The following is an 18,954-nucleotide window of genomic DNA, read 5'->3' as shown; positions in this document are numbered from 1 at the left end:
TCAGGAGGTCCACCAGTGGGGCCAGGACATTAGAAGCCCTCCCACTGTTGACCCCCCCAAGCACCAAGATGACAGAGCATCACTTGCCCCAGAGTCCCTATCTATACCTTGTGGCTAATAGCCACTGATGGACCTCTGCTCATAAAAGCTCACACCCTGCCACAAATGTTTTTAGTCTTTAAGGTGCTACGGTCTCTTGCTCTTTTCTACTGCTACAGACACACTAACACAGCTACCCATCTTGATCTTCCTCCAAAAAGTTCAGGCTCTCCATAGACACAGATGGCTCTCCATCCTCCATTTTGTCCTCACAACCTATCAAGTAGATTAGGCTTAAGGAAAGCAACTGGTCCCAGATCATCCAGTGATGGCAGAGCAGAGATTAGAACCCAGGTCCTCCAAGTCATAGTTGAACACTCCAACCAGAATACCGCACTACTCTCACTTGGGGGCAAGGGGCTCTTCCTTCAGACCTTTTAACGTCCAAAGCTAGAGACTCTTCATTCTGTTTATAACACCTGAAGTCACAAAGTGATGCACTGTTTCCAGCAACAGCATGGACGAACAAGACTGAAGCAATCAGGTATTCCTTTGCCCAGGAAAGAGAGATTGACCTGTACCAATGGCTTTCCTTTTGTGTTCAGGTCACATCACACACAGGTTTAATAACCCTCTTCTTGAAAACTTTCCTCCCCTGCTAGTGAAACACACCAACCATTTAATATATTACACCATCCAATTTAATGGACGCTCAGAGTGGTGGGCAGAAGCCCATTAAAGAAGAATGGAAGCTCTCGTGTGTGGCATTCGTTTCCAAGCAGTTTGTAAGAAACTGTTATCTGTGGAGCAACCATTCTCAAACAACTACAAAAGCTCTCTTTTTCATAAGGGGTGTATGTGTGAGAGAGAAAGCGAGAGATTCCTGGAAATCCACTGCAGAACAGGTTATGAAAGGAGCCCTGGGAGGTTAATTTAATGTTCCATAGTTCTAGGGGGGGGAAGATTGGTGGATTGGCCAGTTTATGGACTGTTTCCATTAGCTCATGGTGCATTTATTCCACAGTGTGACCATATATATATAAATAAAATGGGGGACACACACACTAGAAACTCATCAGAACCTCAGCGGCCACCAAATGGAATCTAAACAGGCGGCAATCAGATCAGCAGCTTAAATTCCTTCTGAAATAGGTCATTTTGCAAGCCTTTCTGAAGCCACGGGGAAAAAACTCTTTCTGACCACCATAGGAAAGTTATTCCCAGGGCTATTTTTGGGCAGGAACGCACAGGAAAGGAGTTCCGGCTGGCTCCTGAGTTGGCCACGCCCAGCAGGGACTCATTAATATAATAGGCCACACCCAACAGCAGGAACTCATTAGGATTGGCTACATTAGGGGTGTGTGGCCTAACATGCAAAGGAGTTCCTGCTACAAAAAAAAGCCCTGGGTTTTGACAACAAACAAGGTAAACAGAATAACAAGCAAAAGGCGGGTGTGGCTGGATAACCACACTTCTGGTAACATGGGGGTGCGGCCTAATGTGCTAATGGGCCTAATATGCTAATACATTTCTGCTGTTGGGTGTGGTCAACTATCCTAATGAAGTCCTGCTGGGCTTTTTCTGCAAAAAAAGCCCTGGGAGTGTCATAATCCATAGTATAAAAGTCCACTGAGGCTGTGATCACACACTAAATAATCTACTTTAAATCCACCTTCAATCCACTTTACAACTTGATTTTACTATGGGAACTGGCAAAATCCAATTTGAAAATGCACTGAATGTAGATTGAAAGTGGATTATTGACGGTGTGTGATGACAGCCTGAGATACTGTATGGTGCTGACGGTCTTAAAGCCAATTCCTCTGCCATCGACTAGCCAATCCACCACAGCCTGTACCAGTGGCCACTCCAGGAACTGCAGCCCAGCCCACCAGAAGCCTGAGAGACAGATGGGGAGCCAATCAGAGCACGGCTGGGGCTATATAAACTCTGCCTCTGACTTGACCACTCAGTCCTCATAAATGAATTATGCAAGGATCTCTCTCTGCCCTGCCCACTGTATCAGATTTGACCTTTTTTCTGCTTATGACTGTGGGTTGGATCCACTGAAAGATTTCTGTGGACAGAAGGGGAGCTTATTTTCATCAGTTCCCCATTCCCATGGTAGACCTCTGACTCCCCTGTCCTCCAAGAACAACAGCCGGGAGGGCATTTTGGGTCACAAGAGGAGGAAGGTAAGAAAGCTGTGATCTGCAGTCAGAAATTTCTTCCATCAGTGGAAATTTCTGGTGGATCCAAACCCACCTGCCTCTGGCCCCCCTGCCCACTTATCCAGTTTGACCTTCTGCTTGTCTATGACCATGTTGCTTCTCTGTGACCCAGGCTGTTCAGCTTCTTACCCAGTGAAGCTGTCTAGCTGGAATCAACTTTGGTTTGCCCAGACATGTATCCAGCAAGGTCAATGGAGGAACAAGATCATGCATCAATCCCATAAGGTCCTCTGCAGATGTGACATTCCATTCGTGAGAACAGGAAGTCCACCAGCCATTCATACCAGGAGTGTGCAGGTCCCTGCAGTGCACCTCATACGTTTGGCTGCTGTCTCATGGGAAATGGGCAACATGTAGTTTTTTCCACTTGGATACAGCTTTCATCCATACAAACCAGAACCCTTGTAGAGTTCTACTGTATCAATTTTATCTATTATGAAAGGACAGTGTCTAAGAAAATGAACAGGGTAATGGGAAGGGAAGTCTCAAGTTGCCAAACAAATGTTCCTTGTTTTGATAGAAACTTTGGTGTGGGCTCCCTGTCATCTCTCTTCTTGGGGTGTAGGGATGGATTCCAGGTAAGAGTATCCAGAGCTGGGGGCAGAGTGCAGGCAGGGGACAAGGGGTCCCAGGAAACTATGTTCCAAAGGTGTAGCTCCAGGGCCCCCTTCCTCAAGAAAGTATGGACTCAGTGTGGTCAACCCTCTCCTCCTCCATGGATGTCTCGTCTGAAAGCCCATCAAGTTAGTTCATATTTATTGCACTAGGCTGCAATCCTATAAGCATGACTTGGAGGTAAGCGCCATTGAACTAAATAGGACTTGCTTCTGAGTAAACATGCATAAGAAGATGGAACTGCATGGCACATTTAATAGTTGGATGCTCCCTTGATTTGCCTTGTGTAAGGAGAACAAGAGAAAGAGGTGAGAAAGAGAAGCCCCTTTTTGACAAATTCCAGAGAACCAACCTTGCTAATAAGTATTAACAAATAACAAATCAGAGTACCACAAATATTCAAGATATTGGCTTATCCATTGAGTGGCTATATCTATCTATAGCTATACATGTGTGTGTGTGTGTTTATGAACACACATCTTTCTTTTTAAAAAATCTCCTCATTCTCTAGCCCTGGGGTCCTCTCGGATCACATTTTTGGTCCGTGTTGAAAGATTTTTTACTTTATAGCTACAAGGCTTCGAAAATTACTTTGGAGGAAAATGAAATACGAGACTGCATGAAACAACATAGCCCATTGAACATTAAGGGGAAAAAACCAAACTCTTTGAGGCTTGCAATAAAAATGGCAAGAACTGGCAACAGGGCAATTCGAAATAGATCCAGGGCAGAAATGTTTGGCAGAAAGTCCTGCACAAGTTGCCAAAATTCCTCCAAGGCTTCCCCCCCCCATTAAGAATCCCCTGACTGTGTTTTTCCATGATGGTTTGGAAGGAGGTAGGCAATGGGCCCCTGCTGGCCAATGCGCCCCCTGCTGACTGCTGGAATTCCTGCAAAGACTTGAGATTCTCCACCAGTGCCCAGCAAGCACTTCTATGACATTTGTATCCCACTCGTCCTCTAAGGAGCTCGTGGGCCTCTCCTCCTCCCCTTTATCCTCAAAACAACCGTACAAGGTGGCTTAGACTGAGAGTGCCTGGCCACAAACCAGCCAGTGAGCTTCAGTGTTGAGCAGCGATTGGAACATGGGTCTCCCTAGTCACACACAAATATTCTATCCACTATACTATCTCAAGCAGTACATTCACTGTATGCATTACAGCAGAATGGCCTGCTCCTCTCCTCCCCCTCCGATATTTGTGTGAGTTGGCTGGGTCGCATAGGATGGAGTTTCTGCTTACTTAATTCTGTCCGTTAGCCAGAAGTATAGACTGCATGTTCTTCCTTGCTCTGAAACCAGTTGCTTGCGTCCCTGCATCTTTTTGTTAATAAACAGATGTTTTTAGCACATCCACCATCTCTGCAGCTGTCAGCAGGAACCCGAGTGAGCAGTCTCGTGATGACCTACAAGTAAAAGGGATGCTATAAAGAATAAGGATCCCCACCCTTGTTGAACTTGTAGGTAGTTTGGGAATTTTCAAATCAGGGAACACAACTAAATGTCTGCCAAGGAGTGGGACTGATCACAAAACATTGGAAAGTTCGACAGAATGTTCAGAGGTTCTAAGCCAAGATGGCTGCGGTTCTTTCCTAACTGGTAGCTCCCTGAAGTTGGGTTGCCAGCTCTGGGTTGGGAGGTACCTGGAGATTTGGGGGAGGGAGTGGAACATGGAGAGGGTGGGGTTTGGGGAGGGGAGGGACTTCAGCGGGGTATAATAGAGACCACCCTCCAAAGCAGCCATTTTCTCTAGGGAAACTCATCTCGGTTGTCTGCAGATCATTTGTAATAGCAGGGGATCTCCAGGTGCCATCTGGAGTTTGGCAACCCTACCCTACTGGCACAAAGGAACGGCTTCCTGGGCTCTTCTAAAGCAACTCCTGCTCTAATGAAATGACGGAAAGCCAAGATTCGCCCCTTGCTTTGGGGTAGAAGAAGGCACTCGGAGACATGTTGGAGGGCACCCTGGCTGCTCTAAGTATGGGTGCATAGTCAGGATACAGGTGCTCAAACACATTAGCAACCCTGATAAGGTTCATCATTTCCAGGTTCACTTTGCAAACATTAGCAGCTTGTAATGTTTGCGTTCAAGCCAAGATGAGCATTACAGTCCCAGGAGTGCCTCTCTGGCTCAATCCCTGCTCTCACAGGGTGTCTCTTGTGGGGAGGGGAAGGGAAAGGAGATTGTAAACCACTCTGAGACTCCTTTGGGTAGTGAAGGGTGGGGTGTAAATCCAATCTCCTCTTCCTCCTCCTCTTCTTTTTTGGTGTGTGAATAAAAAAGAAAGACAATCAACCATCATGCAAATCAAGAGCATGGATTTGTTGATAAATTATTGCACCTCCTGGTGGTGAGGATTCAAAGAGTGCTGTTCCATTTCAGAAACTCTCCAAACCAACACTGAGGAACCATCACCTTCCCATGCAAGGCAGATTAGGCTAAGAGACACTGACTAGACCAAGAGCACCCAGCTACATTCATGGCAAGAGGGGGATTTCAGCCTGGGTTGCCCAAGTCCAACTGTCTCTTTAATCATGTCCTGATCCCTGTAAGGGAGGCTTAGTGGGGTGTTACTTACCTCCTTGCCATGAAAAGCTTCAGCTGCCCATTTGTCTATATTTCATTAAAGGGACAGGACATTTTCCCCCAGGACTGCTAGCAACCCTAAGTTCAGCACACTAACCACTGCGCACCAACACTGGCTCTTCTGGCTTAGTTCAAAGGATGAAAAATACAAGCACACGTACTGTACTTCACAGTGGATGCAACACTGTTATATTCGAGGAATGCTGACCCACGTCCAAAAAAAGGATTCTCCCTTTATTCTCTGTACCAGAACAAGAGAGTACAAAGAGACTCTGAGTGCCAGCAACATCTTCCAGGGTCTTTGATTAGTTTCTCTAGGATTCTTGGTCTTTGGACCTCTGTGTTAAAAAAAAGCTTTTCCATCTGCGAAAGTTGGCCTCTGAAGCACATTCTTTGCAGAAATATTTGCTCCCCTCTCCTTTTTTTTCAAAAATTGTCTCCAGGATATCAGAGACTTGGAGCCCAGTGCTTATGCCCTCTGTGGAGATGATTGTGAAAGGCAATAGCACATGGAAATGGCCCCAATTTCCAACACAGTCCCTCAGGTAAAATGAGCTGGCTGACTGGCTGCCTCTCTTCACCAAGCACTGGAAGTAGGGTTCCCAATTCTTGGTTGGGAAATGCCTGGAGACTTTGAGGGTGGGGTTTGGAGAGGGGAGGGACCTCAGACGGGTACGATGCCACAGAGTCCACCCTCCAAAGTGACCATTTTCTCCAAGGAACTGATCTCTTTAGTCTGGAAATCAGTTGTAATTGCAGAAGATCTCCAGGCCTCACCGGGAGGTTGGCAAACCTAACTGGGTGCCATAGAGACTTGTTAACTGCATTTCACCAAATCCAAAATTGCTGTGTGTGAGAGAGAGACTGAATTAGAGCACAATTAAGGCTCCTGGAAAAGAAAGGAGAGGGTGCCCTCTGCAAGCAGATTATGGTACTGCATGTACCAAGGGGTTGACCATACAAAAAAGGTGGGAAACGCCCGGAATAGATTTCTGCTAGCCACCAGCCAAAAGTCCACTGGGAGGTCACAACCCCACCGTCCCAGGAAAGATACCTCAAGGGAACAACAGTCTGGCCAGAGAATGAGAAGCCATAAGAGAGCCTGTTTCTCTCCCACCTGCCAGAAGGAACCATTTTAAGAATGTAAGAAAAGCTGTGCTGGATCAGACCAGTGGTTCATCTAGTCCAGCATCCTGTCTCACACAGTAGCCAACCAGTTCCTTTGGAGGGCCAACAACAGGACATAGAGCCTGATGTCTTCTCCTGATGTTGCCTCCTGGCTCTGGGATTCAGAGGTTTACTGCCTCTGAACGTGGAGGTTCCCCTCAGTCACAATGGCTAGCAGCCACTGATAGACCTATCTTCTGTGAAGCTACCTAATCCCTTTTTAAAGCTGCTTATTCCTGTGGCCATCACTACATCCTCTGGCAGTGAATTCTACATTTTAATCACTCTCAGCAATTACTGGATGGCCAGTTGTTCTAGGCCTGCAGATGTAAAATAGAGTTGCCAACTCCAGGTTGGTAAATTCCTGGAGATTTTGGGGGGGGTGAATCCTGGGGAGGGAGGGGTTTGGGCAGTGGCAGGCCCCCAGTGGGGGATAATGCTATAGAGTCCACCCTCTTTCCTTTCCTTTAATGATACTGCTCTTACAGCCAATTCGGCTCTGAGCAGGGTCACGCGAAGAATAAAAAAGAAAAAAAGGAAATTTATTTTATACATGTGTATATTGTAAAAGGTAGTGATTTTTAATTTTAATTGACTGAGAAAAGAACTTTGGCAACTGCCAATGTAATATTAAAAAAAATACCCCTGCTAAAAGAACCACAGATTATCCAGTTCACACCTAGAGTCCTGGATATAGGGTTTTATCCAGCTATCTCTTACTCCATTAAGCAAATCACAGTTGAATAGACAATCTTGAAGGGTGTCTATTTGGCCAGAACCACATTGGCACAGTCACTCAGAGTAAGGCATCTTATTGAAGTACAGCCCACCCTCAGCCATTTCCTCTAGACTAGAGGAACTGATCTCTATAGTATGGAGGTCAGTTGTAATTCTGGAAGATCTCCAATCCCCACCTGGAGGTTGGGAACCCTAATGTAAAGGGGGGGGTCATAAGAACATAAGAGACACCAATGTTGGATCAGGCCAAAGGCCCATCCAGTCCAACACTCTGTGTCACACAGTGGCCAGAAATACCAGTGCCATCAGGAGGTCCACCAGTGGGGCCAGGACATTAGAAGCCCTCCCACTGTTGACCCCCCCCCCAAGCATCAAGAAGACCTCTTTCTTTACCTGCTCTTTCCCATGCATAATCTTATAAACCTCGATCATGTCACCCCTCAGTCGTCTTTTCTCCAAGCTAAAGAGCCCTAAGCGCTTTAACCTTTCCTCATAGGGAAAGTGTTCCAACCCTTTTATCATTCGAGTTGCCCTTTTCTGCACTTTTTCCAAAGCTATAATATCCTTTTTAAGGTGTGGTGCCCAGAACTGCACACAGTATTCCAAATGAGGTCTCACCATTGATTTATATAGGGGCATTATTATATTGGCTGATCTGTTTTCAATACCCTTCCTAATAATCCCCAGCATAGCATTGGCCTTCTTTATTGCAGTCACACACTGTCTCGACATTTTCAGTGAGTTATCTACTACAACTCCAAGATCTCTCTCTTGATCTGTCTCTGCCAGTTCAGACCCCATCAATGTGTATTTATATTTAGGATTTTTGGCTCCAATGTGCATCACCTTGCACTTGGCCACATTGAACCCCATTTGCCATGTTGACGCCCACTCGCCCATCCTTGACAGATCCCCTTGGAGTGCCTCACAATCCTCACTGGTTTTCACCACCCTGAACAACTTTGTATCATCCGCAAATTTAGCCACTTCACTGCTTACTCCCATCTCCAAATCATTAATGAACAAGTTAAAAAGCAGTGGACCAAGTACTGATCCCTGCGGTACCCCACTGCTTACCACCCTCCACTGAGAAAATTGCCCACCTACACTCACTCTCTGTTTTCTATGAACTAGCCAGTTTTTGATCCATAAAAGGACTTGTCCTTTTATCCCATGATTTTTGAGCTTGCTTAGGAGCCTTTGATGAGGAACTTTATCAAAAGCTTTCTGGAAGTCAAGGTAAATAATATCTATTGGATCCCCCTTGTCCACATGTTTGTTCACCCCCTCAAAGAACACTAACAGGTTAGTGAGACAAGATCTTCCCTTACAGAAACCGTGCTGAGTCTGCCTCAATAGGTTTTGTTCATCTATGTGCCTACTAATTCTTTCCTTAATAATGGTTTCCACCAATTTACCCGGTATCGACGTCAGACTGACTGGCCTGTAATTTCCCGGATCTCCTCTGGAACCCTTTTTAAAGATGGGAGTGACATTAGCTACCTTCCAGTCCTCAGGAATGGAGGCTGATTTTAAGGAGAGATTACATATTTTTGTCAGGAGATCCACAAGTTCACATTTGAGTTCTTTCAGAACTCTCGGATGTATGCCATCTGGGCCTGGTGATTTATCAGTTTTTAAGTTGTCTATCAGTTTTAGGACCTCCTCTCTCGTCACCTCAATCTGACTCAGGTCTTTCAACACCCCTCCTGAAATCAGTGGTTCTGGAGTGGGCAAGCACTTCTCATCTTCCACAGTGAAGACGGAGGCAAAAAATGCATTTAGCTTCTCAGCCATTTCCCTATCATCCTTCAATACTCCTTTTACCCCTTGGTCATCCAAGGGCCCCACTACCTCCCTGGCTGGTTCCCTGCTTCTAATGTATTTGAAGAAAGTTTTATTGTTGGTTTTTACGTTTTTTGCTATATGCTCCTCATATTCCCTTTTTGCCCGCCTGACCACAGACTTGCATTTTATTTGCCATAGCCTGTGTTCCGTTTTATCAGCCTCACTGTGACTAGCTTTCCACTGCTTAAAGGAATCCTTTTTACCTTTTACAGCTTCCATTACTTTATTTGTTAACCATGCAGGCTTTTTCCTATACCTGTTTGTGCCTTTCCTAACCTGCGGAATATATATATATATTTTGAGCTTCTAGGATCGTAGTTTTAAACAGTTTCCAAGCTTCCCCAATGGTTTTGACCCTTTCTACTTTTCCTTTCAGTTTCCTCCCCACATGTCCCCTCATATCAGAGAAGTTACCCCTTTTAAAGTTAAAAGTGGTTGTGTGAGTCTTTTTGGCCAATTCCCTATTTATACAAATGTTGAACTCAACAACATTATGATCACTGTTCCCAAGCGGTGCAATCACTTTTACATCTCTCACCAGGTCTTGAGTATTACTTAGGACCAAATCAAGGATCGCCTCTCCCCTGGTAGGTTCCGTGACCATCTGCTCCATAGCACAGTTATTTAGAGTGTCTAGTCACAGTTCTTCAAGGTGCTGTGTAATGTGGGTTCCTTTCCATATGGCTTTTGAGGATCATGTATGCAGGGCACACATCTTTAAAATAAATGAGACTGAAACCTCAGCAGTAAAAAGAGTCTTTGGAGGAGCAGAATTGGGAAATACAAGATGCCCAGGTCATCTCAGACCCGGTTACAGAAGAGTGTTCCCTGTTTCATTTAAGATTTCATTCATTTGAGAAATCAGGGCATTTCTCTACTTACCCACCCATTGCCTTTCTCTGTGCGTATAATATACACAAGTCAAACAGTGGTCGGGCATTATTCCCCGCCCGACATGGGAAACGTTCGTTCCTGATATGGAAACAAAATCCTTCCTGCTATCCCAGTCTAATGAATAATGACACGGATCTCTAAGATACCAGGATCTTATTGCAAACGGGTGATTGCTGAAAGCCCGGCTCAATCAATAGATCAATTACTGAGCTTCGGAGTTCAGAACAGGTGGAGGGAGCCCTGCGCAGCAGAGACCTTTATCGCTGCGAGAAATAAAAATAATGGGGTTGTGATGATTGCATCCCCCCCCCAAAGGATGGAACTACTGTCCTCCTGTCACTGGGCAATATCTGGAGAAACAGAGGAAAAGCATCAGGCAGTTGCTTCCCCTTGGCCAGTTGGGGCTGGGAGTTCAATCCGACCAAGCATGCTCTTTGATGTGCTTGGTCTGAATTATATTCCTTCTTGCCCTCATGATCACATTCAACGGGGGGGGGGGAGCAGGATCAGCCTCCTTCTGCTGTCAAAGTGATGGGGAAAGAAGAAGAAGAAGATATTGGATTTGTACCCCGCTCTTCACTACCCAAAGGTGTCTCAGAGCGGTTTACAAACTCCTTTCCCTTCCCCTCCCTACAACAGACACCCTGTGAGGTAGCTGGGGCTGAGAGAGCTCTGACAGAAACTGCGCTTTTTCAAGAACAGCTCGTATCAGAACTACGGTTTGCTCAAGGTCATCCAGCCAGGTGCAAGTAAAGGAGTGGGGAATCAAACCCGGTTCTCTCACTACACCAAACTGGCTGAACTGAGTCCTTCATGTTCTGTGTCCACAGCTAATTCCCACCACCACCACCACCACCACCACCACAAATTCTTCAGGATGGTAAGAGCAATTTCCTCTCTTCCTTCCCCTTGTAGATTTTGGTGGATTTTTGCCATTGCAAATTCCAGATTTACCTTCCTGATAAGTACCCTCAGTAAGTGACAAGGACTTTACATTCTGCCCACCTTCCAACATCTCACAGACAAAATTCAGGACCCTTGTCTTGTTTAGCTGTAACACTCCCTGTCCTCACACCAAAGATCACTGCCAGAGGGCCCCCAGCTCCCATAGGCATGCCTGTGGGACTTGATAATTCCAAATGAATCTCACCAAAACTGCAGCATGTGGTGTGCGGGTTGTGCATGGTGCCTTAGTGTTTGTGCACCTGCATTTATGTTCTTGTTCATAAGAAGACAGAATGCATCCAGCTGCACCCTTGGAGGTTTTACTTCCAGAGGGCCAGAGGAGTGAGCTCAAAGAGTGGCATGTCTAGCGCAAAAGAGAGCATCAGGGCTGGCGCAAAGGTTTTGGGTACCCTAATATGGCCCATTACTGTGCTCCCCCTGTTGTGACCCGGGTATATGCAGAGCCACGGAGACTTAGGTGCATGCGGAGCTGGGCAGGCAAGGAGCCACTGCCACTACCACTGGCTGGATAGGCGGAGTCAGGCTGGTGGTCACCAGCTCTTCCTTCCTCCATCCCTCAGTAGAAGGGGCGGGGCCTGTGGTGGGGGCAGGGCAAGGCAAGCCTTGTGAGCAACGCCCTGGCCTCCAGTGCCATCGCTGGTTACACACAGAGGTCATTTCGGGGGGGATCGCGGGGGATCGCAGTTCCCCCGGGTGAGGTACTGGGGCGCGGCACATGATGAAGCCCCGCCCCCTGCTTCCGCCCGCCCCGCTTCCGGCCCTCATTCAGCCAGGAGGAGGCAGGAGAAGGGTAAGTTGCTTCCTCCCTGCCTCTCCCCACCCCTGCCTGCCTGGGGCCAGGGAGGGCCTTGGCGGGGCTTCCTTGCACTCACAGGAGCTGCAAGGCCGGCGGCGGCCGGGACCGTTGGGGGCGGGGTGTGTGGCCTTATGACACACTTCCTGTGATGTCAGGGGGTGTGGCCTTATGACACACTTCCGGTGATGTCAGGGGGTGTGGCATATGCTAATGAGTTATGCTAATGAGTTCCCCTAGCTCTTTTTCTACGAAACGACCCCTGGTTACACAGAGCACCTGGGTGGGGCAGTGGCACGCCCAGGGCTCCCATTGGCCACAGCTGATCCAACCCTGTCGAGGACCTGCCCTGAGAGTCTTTTAATGCTGCCCCAGCAATCGCCTAGGTCCACCTAATGGACACGGGCTAGCTCCAGTCAGCATGCTGCTCCACACTTCGAAAGAGACATTCCTCCAAAGCAACTTCAAACTAGAGACTGTACTTTATTAGGGGGGTTAGGTACCATAAATATCTCTGCTAGACAGGAACAGTCAGCGTGTATACATTTCTATATCAAGTGCACCTCTTTGAGAGGAGTTTATAGAGCAGCCCAAGGCCTTGGCAGCAAAGGCAGATGGCTGGTAATGATATACTTCTGGAGCTAGCAAGGTCTGAATCCTGGGGCATTTTTTTGTTTGTTGCACCTATCAACACACAAATGGAAGAGGGGCTTTTATTAGCAACAGCCTCCCTGATCAGGTGCAAGGGGCCCCGCCATGTTTACCCACTGAAGTGACAAGCGATAGGCCTGTATAAAAATGTGCAGGAATCAGCTTACCGACAGCAGCCCCCCCCCCAGTCTACAGAAAGGAGCCTGTCTTTGTTATACAGAGTTGTAGCCAGCTTTATCTCAACACAACTTAATTAACTGCACTTGCAAGGTCAGCCGAAGCAGATGTCAGTGCCGCTGAATCTCAAGCGGTTTCACTACATCACCTGGCGACCTTTAAATACATGCTAAATCAAAGTAAGAACGCCAGAGCAGCTTAATCTTTAGAACAGAGTGGCAGCAAGTCAGAGCAGGATCGCCCGGCTGGTACACACAGACACACATACTTAAGGCTGCCAAGTCCAGGGTGGGAAATTCCTGGAGGTTTGGGGATGGAGCCCAGGGTGGGCAGGGTTTGGGGAGGGACCACAGCAGAGTATAGAGTTGCCAGCTCTGGGCTGGGAAATACCTGGAGATTTTTTGGGGGGTGGAGCCAGGAGAGGGCAGGGTTTGGGGAGGGGAGGGGAGGGACCTCAGCAGGTTATAATGCCATAGCGTCCACCCTCCAAGCAGCCATTTTTGTCAGGGGAACTGATCTTGGTTGTCTGGGGATCAATTGCAATAGCAGGAGATCTCCAGGTGCCACCTGGAGGTTGACAACCCTAGCAGAGTATAATGCCATCGTGTCCAACCCCCAAAGCAGCCATTTTTTCCGGGGGCACTGATCTATGTAGTCTGGAGATCAGTTGTAATTCCAGGAGATCTCCAGGACCCATCTGGGGACTGGCAAATCCTAACCCATATGCCCATAACCCAGCTGATGCAGCCCTTGGAAAATCATCAGACAATAGCTCTGCTGGAACAGACCAATAGTCCATCTAGTCCAGCATCCTGGTTTCCAGAGTGACTGACCAGCTGCTCTGGAAGGTCCACAGCAGGGGAACAGGGGCCAAAGCCTCTCTCCCCCCCCCCGCTGCTACCCCGTCCCTCCAATTGACATTCAGAGATCTGCTACCTCCAAACACAGAGATCTCATTTATCCAACATAGCCAATATACACAGATGGACCTATCATTCGCAGATGCCCTTTGTGATACCCTGGTCTGAGAACCTTGAGTGACAGGGAATTCAAATGGAATCCTTCAGTTGAGAGTGTCAGTTGGGAGTTAATCAGTGAGAGAGTGAAGCAGACTGTGAGAGGAAAAAGAAAGATCCTGAGGTAGGGAAGTGGGACGTGTGGCCCATCCCTTTCAAGACTGAGGGAAATAGCTCCTAGTGAAGGGGGGGTGATCCTATCAACTCTGAGGGAAATAGCTCTTAGAAGACCGGTGTGTGTGTGTGATCTCTAACCAGTGGATAAGGAAGGAAACTGGAACTTGTGTGAATATTCCTGCCTTTATCATCTTAGTGTCTGTGAGACCAAGAAGCTTATGCTTGTTTATGTATGCAGAGACTGCCAAGAAATTTCGCTCCTCAAGTTTTAAAGACCTGTCTGAATAACAGAAACAGCTACTTGTTTGTGACAAATTATCTGGTGTTTATTTTTATACTAAGTTACCTCATTCCTGTTGCCTGTTCACCTCGTAAGTCCTAAACCTGATTCCTACCTGACCATTTCCCCTCAAAGTGAAATAAAAGTTTGCTATTTTTGATTTACCATCAGCCTCTCTTGTGCCATTATCAAATAAAGACAAAAGGAGGATTTTAGTCTCTCCTCTCAGTTCCCTAGGCTGGGTCAGCATTTACCAATATACATTCAAACGACTTGGTGGGACAGCCAGACAAAAACAAAGAAGAAAGAAACAGGGGTGCTCAGCTAAGAACAAGATAAAGGGAAATCCTGTGAGGAAGGGTGACATCATTATACCCTTTTAAAGACATCCAAGATAGCAGTAATCACTACATACTATGGCAGCAAATTCCACAAGGTAATTGTGCATTGGGTGAAGGAGAACTTCCTTTTGCCTATCCTGCATCTGGTGGTGGAGGAAACTGCCATTGTTGCAGCTGATTTATGGTGTAGTGGTTAGGAGCGTGGACTCTAATCTGGGAGAACCGGGTTTGATTCCCCACTCCTCCACATGCGGCTACTGATATGACCTTAGGTCAGTCACAAGTTCTCTCAGAGCTGTTCTCTCAAGAGCAGCCCTCGAAAGAGCTCTCTCAGCCCCACCTACCTCACAGGGTGTCTATTGTGGGGAGAGAAAGGGAAAGGAGATTGTAAGACACTCTGAGAGTCTGAGTGAAGGGTGGGGTATAAATCCAATCTCTTCTTCTTTCCAAGCAAGAGACGTTCAGAGGTGATTTGCCATTGCCTGCCTCTTTGTAGCAACCCTGGACTTCCAAGGTGGTTTTCCATTCAAATACTAACCTGGGATGACCCTGCTTAGCTTCTGAGACCTGGTGAAATCAGGCTAGCCTGGACTATCCAGGTCAGGGCATCCTGGGTCTACCATCTAGGAATTTCACAGGGTGCCTCAGAGTGCTAGTATTTTGGGAGAGCGTCACCTCTCGTCATTTCTCCCAAACCATGAATAATTGTTATATCCCATGTCCTACATGATGGTATCTCTAGCTCAGCATCAAGGCTGTATGAAGGAAAAGAAGCAAGAGAGTCTGCACTGGCTGTTTTGGGCAAACATCAGTGCCCAGGGATTTGCGTAAAGGTTATAAGATCTAACAGCAGAGGTCAAGAGGGAGAGGTTTGCTGTATCCCTCAGTAAAAGCTTAGGCAAAGAAACCCAACCCAGCCAGCTGACGAGGTTGACTACATATTCTGTTCAGACAAAGACAGTTTGTTTAGAGATACTCTGAAAGCTCTTGATGATGGAGATCTTTTTTATTTTTCAAAGGACTTTGCGAGGCAGCTTTTCTCAAGTGTCACGCTGGTGATCCTGCATACTAGAAAATGAATCAGATGGTTGGATGAGTTCCCAGATATGAAATCTTGCATTAAGCCAGGTCTAGGCTCACCAATACCCTGCCCAATTGCCTGTTGTCAATACCATGGTGTAACCCCAGAACATGTCACTAAAGAACAATGTACCATTGCTTCTGAGCATGTACTAAGTGAATTTTCAATTCCATACAGAGCCTAGACTTCATACAGTTGGGATAACTGAGCAGTCTTTAAGATCAGAAAGGATTAGGGTTGCTAAGTCGTTGCAGTCGCTGCAGCGGGGGACTCCCGGGCGGCGACTGGAGCACGCGCGCGTGCCGCACGCACATCACCCGGAAGTGATGTTAGGACACTGGGCATGCTGGGGGCGGGGCCACAACCCTCGGAGGGAAAATCATAGAGTTTTCCCTCCGAGGTAATGTCACTTCCTGGTGACGCGCACGTCGGGGCGGGGTTCCCCCCTGGGGCCTGATCCGCCGCCGGTGGGGAACAGGCCTCTGGGGCGGGGTTTTCCCCGCCCCCCGGGGGGACTTGGCAGCCCTACAAAGGATCTTTTGGACTAGTTTGAGCTCCAGCACATCTGACTTTTGAAATTCATGAAATCCAAGATAATGGCAAGTTTTTCTAGGCCAATATCCACTGCACAGCTGGTATTGTGTAGTGGTTAAAGTGCTGGATTAGGCTCAGGGTGTGTGTGTCCAGATTTGAATCCCCACTCTGTTGTGATACCTTGCTGGATGACCTCAGGTCACTCTTAGCCTAACCTACCACACAGGGTGATTGTGAGAATAAAATGAAGGAGAGGAGAATACTGTAAGCTTCTTTGGGTCCCCACTGGGGAGAAAGGTGGGGTATAAATGAAGTACATAAATAAATAAAATAAATGAGAAGGAGACAGAAAACATTCAATATGCTTCTTGGGTTGTGATATTTGTGTACAGGTAATTTGAGCTACGCAGCCTGATCCTACGCATATTTACTGACAAGTAAGTTCTACTGAGGCTGTGGTGGCTCAAGTGGTTATGACGCTGAACTGCAGACCGGAAGGTTGTTAGTTCAGCAGTTCGAGACCCGAGTGCCACATGATGGAGTGAGCTCCCATCTCTGGCCCCAGCTCCTGCCAACCTAGCAGTCTGAAAGCAAGGTAACAGCAGTCTGTGCACCTCTGCGTCCAGTCATGCCGGCCACATTACCACGGAAATGTCTTTGGACAGCGCTGGCTCTTCGGCTTGGAAACAGAGATGAGCACCGCATCTCTGGAGTAGGATTTGACTGGCTTTCGAGCAAGGGAAACCTTTACCTTTAAGTTCTACTGAGCTGTGTCTTGCTCCCCCAGATATGTGTGCACATGATTGCAATATTATCAGCAAATCTACTGGCAGGTTACTCCAGGGGTTGTAACAACAGTGGTTATAGCATCACTACACTCTTCACTTCTGTGCTGTTTGGCAGATGACTCTGGGCTTTGGAAATGACCAATGGCTAAAAGGACCAGTTTACACTACCAGTTATCTTGGGGAAACAACTTCTACACTCCTTTCAACTTCCAGCTTGTGTCCATGCTGTGAAACCAAGGCTGATGTGAGTTGGAAAAGCTCAACATCCAGGTCCGGTTCAAGGTATTTTGGAACCCCGCTTGGCACCACTGAGGCTCACCTGTGACCTGGCTAGCAGCAGGCCATTCCAGGAGGCAAGAATGGGCACCAACCATGTCCACTGCCTCCTCCCATGACACCATCAGTTGAGAGCAAAACAAGTGCCAGCAGCACCACCATCAGCTCTGAAGGTGGCTTTGGATCCAGGTGGTAGTGGTTCAGGTCTGGGGGGTGCCCAAAGTTGCCAAATCCTGGTTGGGAAATTCCTGGAGATTTTAGGGGTATAGCCTGGGAAGGGTGGGGTTTAGGGAGGAGAAGGAACTTAGCACAGTATAATGCCATACAGTCCACCCTCCAAAGCAGCCATTTTCTCCAGGGGAACTGATCTGGGGATCAGCTGTAATGCTGGGAGTTCTCCAGGTAGTACCTGGAGGCTGGCAACCCTAGGAGTGCCCATCACCTCCTTTCACACCATTGGCAATTGTGGCGTGAAGTGGGTTCCTGTGCTGTCGGGGGCTCAGGAGCTGACCTTGGATCTGGGTGGCAGCAAAATGGACCTGGAAGGAGATGATGGGCACCGGCCACACCCGTCACCTTCCCCCTGGTGCCACCACTAATTAGGAGTAAGTGGTGTGTCGGTGCCCATCTTTTGAATGTGGCACCCCAAGCTGCTGCTCAGGCAGTAAAGCTCTCAGTACCCTTCCTGTCCCCCTGAGCAGAACCAGTAAATCGCTTCACTCAGACTGTGCAAACAATAGCAGAATTATCCTGTCTGGCAGGTGGAGATCACACCTGCACAGGGTAACACAACACCCTGCTTCAAGACAGTCCACGAGAGGGTGTGGCTGAAGCTCCTAGGAATGCCCCATTTTGTTCAGGCATGGATTCTCCTTTCAGGATAGGAGCAATGAGATAAAAATCTCTGCCTCTTGATTACTAATAATTATAATTCCTTGCAGAACGTGTTCAAAAACCCAACTTGTCCTGCTTGCGATACCCATTTTCTCGAGACAAGCAACCCATATCATCACATGTGTGATTTGTTCACAACTAAAAAAAAAGCAGCAGTATTTTGAGTGGTTTTCTTATTCAACATGGCAGCTAAGAGGGAAGAAGCTAGCTCTTGTTGGAACATGACAGCAAGCATGGTGTGGTGGTAAAAGTGCCAAGCTAGGATCTGGGAGAGAAACCCAGGTTCAAATCCCCACTCTGCCATGGAAGCTTGTGGGTTGACCTTAGGCCAGTCACAGACTCTCAGCCTTGCCTACCTCTCAGGGTTGTTGTGAGGATAGCATGGAAGAGAGGAGAATGTTATAACTCATTTTGGGTCCCCACTGGGGAGAAAGGTGGCAGATGAATGAAGTAAAACAAATTAAGTTACCAGATTGCTGAGCTTAGTTCACTGTGACCATTCAGCATTTAAAATCAACTACACTGTTTTTATTTATTTATTTATATTCACATTTATACCCCGCCCACCCTGTACCCAGGCTTGGGGCGGCTTACAGAAGACGGCCAACAGGCCGATACAAATAAAACAATAAAAATATTAAAATCCCTTAAAAACAATATTAACAATAAAGTGCTGTGCATGTGCATGTGCCACTTTTTAAATTCCTGCAGTCATAATAATTTGTTAATCAGCGGCGTTCACCATAGTGGAGCATGCAGATAACTAAGGGAGGGATAGAGTGACAGCTCGCAGGCAGCCGTGCAAGAGTATGCAAACTATTTGTGATCCAATTTAGAACACTCGATAAATTCTAGACATTGGGAGCGTAGAGATACAAAATGGGCAAGGCTGGAAAATCAGAGAGACAAATGACAAAGCTAAC

Source organism: Gekko japonicus, unplaced genomic scaffold (genome assembly GCF_001447785.1).
Source record: "Gekko japonicus isolate JY-2015 unplaced genomic scaffold, Gekko_japonicus_V1.1 scaffold67, whole genome shotgun sequence".
In the NCBI taxonomy this organism is placed as follows: Eukaryota; Metazoa; Chordata; class Lepidosauria; order Squamata; family Gekkonidae; genus Gekko; species Gekko japonicus.
The sequence above is the reverse complement of the archived record's forward strand: the minus strand, read 5'-3'. Positions refer to the sequence as shown.